Below are 10,889 nucleotides of genomic sequence, written 5' to 3'. Positions count from 1 at the left end.
CCACCTGTAACTCGATCAAGACATCTAGCAAATATTACCGCCGTTGATTTTTCTTTAGAATCGTCATCCAGTCGACCAAGTACTCCAATTCAAATTTCCGATAATCCATTTTTTGAACCCGACCTCACAATCGAGAATCTGAAGAATATTCAGGGACGATTCATAGATCCTGAACCATTAAATTTTCCTCCGGAACCACCAATCATTCAAACAGAGATTGTAGAGGAACGAACCATTAAATCAGAATCCTCTAGTGATTCCGATTCAACAAATTCAATTATGGAGAATCTGGAACCTTTAAGTATGGAAGACCGAATGAGAGCTAAACGCACTAGCCAAGGTCACGCAATTACTCATCCAGACATTAATGCGCCAGATTATGAAATCAAAGGACAAATTCAACACATTGTGACTAATCAATGCCAATTTAGTGGTGCGCCGAAGGAAAATCCAAATGAACATCTTCGTACCTTTAATAGGATCTGCACTCTATTTAAAATCCGAGAAGTGGAGGATGAACAGATATATCTCATGTTATTTCCCTGAACTTTAAAGGGAGAAGCCAAAGATTGGTTGGAATTGTTACCTGAAGGGGCGATCGATACATGGGACGTTTTAGTTGAAAAATTTCTTAAACAATTCTTTCCGGCATCTAAAGCCGTAAGACTTCAAGGAGAAATTGTTACGTTCACACAGAAGCCAAATGAAACTCTATATGAGGCATGGACAAGATTTGGAAAATTATTAAGAGGATGTCCGCAACATGGTTTAGACACCTGTCAAATAGTACAAATATTCTACCAAGGATGCGATGTCACTACAAGAAAAGACATAGATATAGCAGCTGGTGGTTCCATTATGAAGAAAACCGAAACTGATGCTTATAAAATTATTGATAACACTGCTTCCCACTCACATGAGTGGCACCAAGAAAAAGATATCGTTAGATCATCTAAAGCAGCTAGAGCCGATTCTAGCCATGACTTAGATTCCATTTCCACAAAGATAGATGCTGTGGAGAGATGAATGGAAAAGATGACTAAAGATATCCACTCAATACGAATTAGTTGTGAGCAGTGTGGAGGACCACATTTGACAAAATATTGTCTCAGTATTGAATTAACAATGGAACAAAGAGAGAATGTTTCATATCTAAACCAAAGGCCTGGAAATAATTATCAGAATAATTATCAACCGCCAAGACCGATTAACAATCAAAATCAGAATTATAACCGAAATATTCCATACAACAACCAACAAGGTCCTAGCAATCAACAAGTATCCAACAATACTTACAACCAGCAAAGACCTAATTTTCAAAATAAACCACCACAATCCGATGATAAAAAGCCGAATTTAGAAGATATGATGACGAAGCTAGTTGAAACTCAAACGCAGTTTTTCTCATCTCAAAAACAAACTAATGAACAAAATGCTCAAGCATTTAGAAATCAACAAGCTTCTATTCAAAACTTGGAACAAGAAGTAAGTAACCTAGCAAGGTTAAATGGTGAAAGAAAACCGGGAAGTTTATCTAGTGATACAAATGCAAACCCCAGGAATGAAACAGCTAAAGCCATTACCACAAGAAGTGGTACAACACTTAAACCACCTGAAATACCTGTAACTTCTGATGAAGATATTCCTACTCCACAAGAACCACAACCTGATCAAGATAAGGAAAAAGAACCGGTAGTTGAAAAGGTTAATGAGGATAACACAGTTAAGGCTAAACCTTATGTTAAACCATACCAACCACCACTTCCTTACCCGAGTAAAATGAAGAAAGAGAAACTTGAAGCCGAGCAATCCAAATTCTTGGATATGTTTAAACAGATAAATGTAAATCTTCCTTTCATTGATATGATTTCAGGAATGCCTAGATATGCTAAATTCTTGAAAGATCTGATCACGAATAGAAAGAAAATGGAAGAACTCTCGGCTGTTACTATGAATGCTAATTGTTCAGCAGTGCTGTTGAATAATATACCAGAAAAATTATCTGATCCAGGAAGTTTCACAATTCCATATTTTCTGGGTAGTCTTAGTTCAATAGAAGCATTAGCAGACTTAGGTGCTAGTATAAATTTAATGCCGTATTCACTATATACTAAACTAGACCTTGGAGAATTGAAACCAACAAGAATAAGTATACAACTAGCCGATCGATCAATAAAATATCCTAGAGGGATAATGGAGAACATGCTAGTTAAAGTTGATACTTTAGTATTTCCAGTAGATTTTGTTGTTCTGGACATGGAAGAAGATTCTCAAGTTCCTCTCATATTAGGAAGACCATTCTTAAACACGGCTAAAGCAATGATAGACGTGTTTGGTAAGAAACTGACCCTAAGTATAGAGGATGAGAGTGTTACCTTTTCAGTTGATAGAGCAATGCAACAACCACAAACTGCAGATGATACATGTTATTATATTCAAACTATAGATTCACATGCAGAATTGTTAGAAGAATTTCCAGAATTACAAGGAACAGGAGAATGTTCTTTAGGAGAAGGTAATGAACCAATTGATGAAGCTGAAATGTTAGCTACACTTATAGCTAATGGATATGAACCAACAACAGAAGAAATTCAAATGCTAAAAGAAGAAGACAGATATCGATACAAATCATCGATAGAAGAACCTCCGAAATTAGAGTTAAAGCCACTTCCAAACCATTTGGAATACGCTTATTTACATGGTGAATCTGAATTACCTGTAATAATATCGTCTTCTCTTACTGAAAATGAGAAATCACAACTCATTTCTGTGTTGAAAGCTCATAAACCAGCCATTGCATGGAAGATTCATGATATTAAAGGAAGAAGTCCTTCGTATTGCACACATAAAATCCTTATGGAAGAAGGTCATAAAACGTATGTGCAACGCCAACGAAGACTAAATCTGAATATGCAAGATGTAGTTAAAAAAGAAATTATTAAACTGCTAGACGCAGGTCTAATTTATCCAGTTTCTGATAGTCCATGGGTAAGCCCAGTTCAATGCGTGCCTAAGAAGGGTGGCATGACTGTCATTACAAATGAAAAAAATGAGCTTATTCCTACTAGGACTGTAACAGGATGGCGTGTATGTATTGATTATAGAAAATTAAATGACGCCACCAGAAAAGATCACTTTCCCTTACCTTTTATTGATCAAATGTTGGAAAGATTAGCCGGAAATAGTTACTATTGTTTTCTTGATGGTTTTTCCGGATATTTTCGAATTCCAATAGCACCCGAAGATCAAGAGAAAACCACATTCACGTGCCCTTATGGTACTTTTGCTTACAAACGCATGTCATTTGGACTTTGCAACGCCCCTGCAACCTTTCAAAGGTGTATGATGACGATTTTTCACGACATGATAGAAGAATGCATTGAAGTTTTCATGGATGACTTTTCAGTCTTCGGTGATACATTTGAATCATGTCTAGCTAATCTTGAATGAATGCTGATTAGATGCGAACAATCAAATCTAGTACTTAATTGGGAGAAATGCCATTTCATGGTTAAAGAAGACATCGTTCTTGGACATAAAATTTCAAAAGAAGGAATTAAAGTGGATAGAGCTAAAGTATATGTAATTGGTAAACTTCCACATCTCACCAATGTTAGAGGAGTTAGGAGTTTTCTAGGGCATGCCGGTTTTTACCGACGTTTCATAAAAGATTTTTCTAAAATTGCCACTCCTATGAATAAACTCCTAGAAAAGGATGCTCCATTCATCTTTTCAGATGAATGTATCAAATCTTTTAATATTCTTAAAGAGAAACTCACTAATGCGCCGATCATGATAACACCAAATTGGAATCTATCGTTTGAACTAATGTGCGATGCAAGTGATTTTGCAATGGGAGCCATTTTAGGACAAAGGATTGAAAAACGATTTCAACCTATATATTATGCTAGTAAGGCGTTACAAGGAGCACAAACGAACTATACAACTACTGAAAAAGAACTCCTTGCTATTGTCTTTGCTTTTGACAAATTTCGTTCATATCTCGTTCTAGCAAAAACGGTGGTCTATACCGACCATTCTGCTCTTAGATACCTATTTTCGAAACAAGATGCCAAACCAAGATTAATCCGTTAGATCTTACTCTTACAAGAGTTTGATATTGAAATCCGAGATAAAAGAGGAGCAGAAAATCTCGCCGCTGATCATCTTTCTCGTCTTGAAAATCCCGAATTAGAAGTTCTAAATGAATCGGCCATACAAGACAACTTTCCTGATGAATATCTATTGAAGATAGATTATACTGAAATTCCATAGTTTGCAGACTATGCAAACTACTTAGTATGTGGATTCCTTGAAAAAGGATTATCGTACCAAAAACGAAAGAAATTCTTCAGTGATATAAAACACTATTTCTGGGAAGATCCACATTTGTTTAAAAGTTGTCCCGATGGAATAATACGCCGATGTGTATTCGGAGATGAAGCTAGTAAAATTTTAAACCATTGTCACACAGGACCAACAGGAGGGCATTATGGGCCTCAACTAACAGCAAGAAAAGTTTATGATGCTGGATTCTATTGGCCTACAATTTACAAAGACGCTCACCTTCTTTGCAAATCCTGTGATGCTTGTCAAAGGGCCGAAAAAATAAGTCAACGTGATGAAATGCCACAAAATGTCATTCAAGTATGTGAAGTATTTGACATTTGTGGTATTGACTTTATGGGTCCATTTCCAAAATCTCATAATAATCTCTATATTCTCGTCGCCATTGATTATGTATCTAAATGGGCGGAAGCACAAGCTCTCCCAACTAACGATGCACGAGTTGTAGTCAACTTTTTAAAACGTCTTTTTGCAAGGTTTGGAACACCGAAAGCTTTAATAAGTGATCGGGGAACTCATTTCTTTAATAATCAACTTGAGAAAGTTCTTAAAAGATATGGAGTAACTCATAAAATCTCTACCGCATATCATCCACAAACAAGTGAACAAGTTGAAAATACCAACCGAGCTTTAAAACGTATTCTAGAGAAAACCGTAGGATCAAATCCGAAGGAATGGTCCATTAAATTGGAGGATGCACTCTGGGCTTTTAGAACAGCCTACAAAACTCCAATTGGAACCACACCTTTTAGACTCGTTTATGGAAAAGCATGTCATCTTTCAGTAGAAATTGAACACAAAGCATTTTGGGCTTTGAAGACATGTAATCTTGATTTACATGAAGCTGGATGTCTACGATTAAGTCAACTAAACGAATTAGAAGAATTAAGACATGAAGCATACGAAAATTCGTTAATCTATAAAGAAAGAACGAAGAAATGGCATGATAAAAGAATCAGAAGTTCAAAAGAATTTAAAGAAGGAGACAGAGTTCTTCTTTTCAATTCACGATTCAAGCTATTTCCTGGAAAATTGAAATCAAGATGGTCTGGACCATTCATAGTCAAAAGAGTTTTCCCATACGGAACGATAGAATTAATAAATTCAAATGGAATTGAATTTAAAGTTAATGGTCACAGAGTTAAACATTACATAGATAATCCGATGGAAGTCAACAACGAAGTTAATCACAATTTCGATACCACAGCTAACTAAGTGTAGGGAGAATCAAGTCTTTAAAGGATAATATGTATTTCTGTTAGAGTTAGATTTTGTGTTTTCGTGTAGTTCTCGAAAATGGAACCCGAATGGTTTTTCCCTAGCAGACCCTAAAGAACTAGTCTTCTCCTCCCATTCTGAATTTTTATTTTTTTTTAGGTTTTTACGAAATGAAGACTTCCTATGAACTAAACCATGGTCTAATGCTACACTCTTTGATCACTAAACTTAATAATGACACACTTCCGAGTGAAATAGTATCAGTAATCAGAGAAAGATTGGACGGAGTAAGAAAAGAATCCAGATGCGAAGATAATAAGTTACAATTTGGTAAAGGAAAATCAAAATCCGCAGCGAAAAGAAGAGCACGACACCTTGAAAGATGTCACAAATGCGAAAAATGGTCACATGGAGGTAAATGTTCAAATAATCAAACCTATTCAAATACCGAATTTGTTACTTTATGCAGAGATGGACCGTTCATATGTTTAGAAGAAAAAACACTGAATGCTCGAGGTTACGCCTATGTAGCTATGGAAAACCAATTAAACCGACTATCTTATGAATGGGATAGATCATATAACTAAGAATACTATCTCACAGGTAAGTCTGTATAGTTTTTTATTTTTTTTATTTTTATTTTTAACCTTTTGATAATAAACGTTAATTTGTTCGCTATAAAGTATTAAATTGGTATTGAATAAAATTAGGTTTGGAGACCGAAATTATTGATATCATTCAAAAATTTATTACATCACTGGAAATTTAACGTTTATTCTTAAGGTATAAATATCTTTAATCAATCAACCCAAAATATTTCAAAAATTCGTCATGAGTTAAATTAGGTCATGGAACCGAAATTACTTTACCGAAAAGAGGGGCGCATATTTTTGATAATATTTGATTGATTAAAGTGGGATAAAAGCCAAAAAGATTTTTAATTTTATTTTTTTATCATGTTTTAAAATTAATATATAAAAATTAAAATAATATTGTAAACTTTTTAAAATTAATATATTTAAAATTGTAAATATTTGAAAAATTAATCTTTTTAATATAAGTTTGTATGTATAAAAACAAAAATATAATATAAGTTTGGTGTGAATTTATAATATAAATTTTTAAATTTAAGTTTGGTGTTAATTTTTAATTTTATGCATTTTAAATTTAAGTTTGGTGTGAATTTAAAAACAAAAATTTACTTTATTTCGCTAAGTTAAAAATATATTTTTTAAAATTCGTCGTGAGTTGAAGACTAGGTCGTTGAACCGAAATTGCTTTACCCGAGGGAGGGACGAGAACTTTTATTATCATTATTTTTAATCTTATTGAATTAAAGTATGCCAAAAAGATTAAAAAAAACCCAAAAATATTTACTTTTAAAACCGCGCTTTGATTTGACAAATTTTAAAAATTTTGTCAAGAGACAGACTAGGACATCGATCCGAAACACCCTCGCTCCTAAAGGAAAACAAATTTTTAAAATTTAATTAATTATAAGTTTTATAAAGTATAAGGTTTTATAAAAATAAAAAAAAAAGTGAAAACACTGTACCCGGGACTCCATGCGATCGCATGGAGTTTGGCCTTTGGTGCCATGCGATCGCATGGAGGGTAAAATCTGGCCAGAAGCATATTGCTCAGTCGCCTGTTCTTCAACACAAACACACACACATTTACACGAACCAACCCCAAAATCCTCTCTAAAATTCGCCATTTTTCACCGTAATTCGTCATTTTTCTTGCTCTAATCATGCCTAGATTCTCATTTTTCAGCAAAATGGTAAAAATTACACCCCTAAACTCATAAATTTGCTAGTTTTTGTGATAAATTCCAATTTTTTACCTAATGCAATTTTGTTAATTTCTAGTGTAATTACTGTTAAATTGTTAGTATTTTATGCATGTATAACCTAGATTGATGCTATTTAACATGATTTGAAGCCAAAAACTTCAAAATTTTTAGAAATCTAGGGTTTGTGTTCTTGAGTAATTTGGGGCTGTTTGATATAAACAGGTTATGGCCGATTTTTGTCATGAATTATTGCTAAATTGAGTAGTGTAACATGTTTAGATAGTTAAATGATCCAAACATTGATCCTAAACATGATTTTTAGAGATTAAAGTGGACTTTTTAAGTCCAAAATTCATGAACTTGGTTAATTTGATATATTTGCCATTTGAGACTTGTTTAATTATTAGTAATGACTATTTTGACATGTTATTTGAATTAAATGCTTATGAATTTTGTATACATTTTCATATGTGCTTATTTGAAAAGTGTAGAATTGTGAAAAATTGTGAAAATGTGTATATGTTTAATTTTGATTTAACATGTTATAGTGATTGTTTTAAGTTGTTATTTTGCTAACACTAATGCATATTTGGATGCACAAATTTTGTGTTTAATGTGTTTTGCAGAAAGCCGATACTGGAGGTTCAGGAGCATTATCATCTAGACGACCAGCACCAGCACCAGAACCAGAACCAGAAATGCAACACGAACAAGAACCACAACAAGAACCACAACAACAGCCTGATCAGCACATACCTTATTATAATCCGGTACAGTTTGTTGATGAATTCATAGTATTCCCAATGAGGCAGCCAGTAGAATTCCCAACGATTCCTGAGCACACTCTGCATCCTAATCTGAGATTTGATAGGAGATGGAGAGATTACGAGACATATCAAAGGAACAAATTGAAATTGATAAAAAAAATGTAGAGGTGCCAAGTGTAATCGATTGGGGCCCTTTGGAAATGGTCCATCTAACTGACCGTGTTAGACAGCTTTTAGTTCAAAGGTATGGCAGTTCTTCTTTTACAGATTGGGAACGTCTTTTCACCATTCGTAGACCTGTATATAAGGAATGGTGTGTTGAGTTGATGAGTACTGTATCACTTGATACAAATATAGTTAGAATAGATGATAGAAGATTTCTTAGGTTTATCCTTGGCGGTAGGATGTACAGAATGTCCATGCTAGACATGGCCAGGGCTTTACAGATATATACTCCTGGTGAGTTGCTACTACCCGATTGTACAAACTTGATTCATTATGGTGAAAGGGTAGATAGCAACTTTGACGCTGACGCCATTTGGAGGCGTATGTCACATTTTGATGTTTTTACACGAGCAGGAGGACACTCCTATACACATATTGACAGAGCCGAGCTTCGTATTATTCATAGATTTTTGGCTAACTCGATTACACAGAGAGGTCACAATAACGAAAAAATTACCTTACATGATTTATTCTACCTAAAGTGTATTCGGGATCCTAGAAGCTTTGTCAATATCCCTTACTGTGTTGCTTTTTATTTATCTAAAATGGTAGAGGGAATGCAGGAAGGGAGTATAATAGGAGGAGGTATTTTTGTTACTCTCATTGGAGAGTATTTAGGTGTTGATAGGAACCAAGGGGGTCCATTACAGCTTTGTAGAGAACAGGTTAAGCCCTTAGGATTGAAAGTTTATGTGGGTGCTAAGGTATTGAAAAGTAGACGTAACCAGGCAGTACCCTATGAGGGATCTCATCCTCAGGTAGAGAGAGGCTCAGACGAGGAAATGGAGGAGGAGGAAGACATTAGGGATGTCTTTCGAGATGCTATTCTTGACGTCCACGTTCGTATAGATGAGGAAGCAATGACGAACGCGGCCAGACATAGTATGTATGAGCAGTGGAACTCCGAGCGAGTATACGAGGATTATAGGCGACGCCAACACGATAGCTGGTTAGTTCATCAGCACCAAATCATGAGCCAGCTATCATATCAGGTACCAAATAACTATGTACCTACTCGACCTGCTCATTTTCCGCCACACTGCCCCGATATCCGACCACCCTTTAACCGGTATGACTATAACCAAGCCTATCAAAACACCTATAACCAACAATGGAACCCACCTGACGAGATGAACTGGAACCCATATCCAGACTGATTTAGTTCCATTTGGTTATTTATATGATTTTTATGTTTTTATCTTTTTACTTATTCATGTTTAAACTTATGTTATTGAATATACTTATGTAATCTTTATCATTTTTATTATTATTGTGTACTAATATTTCACATTTAGGATTTGAAAGTGGGATATTAAGTCCCATTTCAAATTGCCATGCATGTTTATATTTGTTTGTATGTGTAGTGACCCGAACTTTTCCATGTTTATATATATTAATTGAGATTGATATTTACATGATTAAATGTTTCCAACATGTTAAGCAATCAAACTTGTTAAGACTTGATTAATTGAAATATGTTTCATATAGACAATTGACCACCCAAGTTGACCGGTGATTCACGAACGTTAAAACTTGTAAAAACTATATGATGACATATATATGGATATATATATAGTTAACATGATACTATGATAAGAAACATATCATTAAGTATATTAACAATGAACTACATATGTAAAAACAAGACTACTAACTTAATGATTTTTAAACGAGACATATATGTAACGATTATCGTTGTAAAGACATTTAATGTATATATATCATATTAAGAGATATTCATACATGATAATATCATGATAATATAATAATTTAAAATCTCATTTGATATTATAAACATTGGGTTAACAACATTTAACAAGATCGTTAACCTAAAGGTTTCAAAACAACACTTACATGTAACGACTAACGATGACTTAACGACTCAGTTAAAATGTATATACATGTAGTGTTTTAATATGTATTTATACAATTTTGAAAGACTTCAATACACTTATCAAAATACTTCTACTTAACAAAAATGCTTACAATTACATCCTCGTTCAGTTTCATCAACAATTCTACTCGTATGCACCCGTATTCGTACTCGTACAATACACAGCTTTTAGATGTATGCACTATTGGTATATACACTCCAATGATCAGCTCTTAGCAGCCCATGTGAGTCACCTAACACATGTGGGAACCATCATTTGGCAACTAGCATGAAATATCTCATAAAATTACAAAAATATGAGTAATCATTCATGACTTATTTACATGAAAACAAAATTACATATCCTTTATATCTAATCCATACACCAACGACCAAAAACACCTACAAACACTTTCATTCTTCAATTTTCTTCATCTAATTGATCTCTCTCAAGTTCTATCTTCAAGTTCTAAGTGTTCTTCATAAATTCCAAAAGTTCTAGTTTCATAAAATCAAGAATACTTTCAAGTTTGCTAGCTCACTTCCAATCTTGTAAGGTGATCATCCAACCTCAAGAAATCTTTGTTTCTTACAGTAGGTTATCATTCTAATACAAGGTAATAATCATATTCAAACTTTGGTTCAATTTCTATAACTATAACAA

General features: G+C 34.1%; 1 non-coding gene across 1 annotated transcript; it reads right to left on the bottom strand.

The window, feature by feature from the left end:
- Positions 1-663: 663 nt before the first annotated feature.
- Positions 664-770, bottom strand: LOC139903574 (small nucleolar RNA R71). Its single transcript, XR_011778385.1, has one exon. It is a non-coding gene; the product is annotated as a small nucleolar RNA R71 (small nucleolar RNA).
- Between the last annotated feature and the right edge of the window lie 10,119 nt (positions 771-10,889).

The sequence above is a fragment of the Rutidosis leptorrhynchoides genome, chromosome 3 (assembly GCF_046630445.1).
Source record: "Rutidosis leptorrhynchoides isolate AG116_Rl617_1_P2 chromosome 3, CSIRO_AGI_Rlap_v1, whole genome shotgun sequence".
In the NCBI taxonomy this organism is placed as follows: domain Eukaryota; kingdom Viridiplantae; phylum Streptophyta; class Magnoliopsida; order Asterales; family Asteraceae; genus Rutidosis; species Rutidosis leptorrhynchoides.
This window is presented reverse-complemented; position numbering and strand designations above follow the sequence as displayed.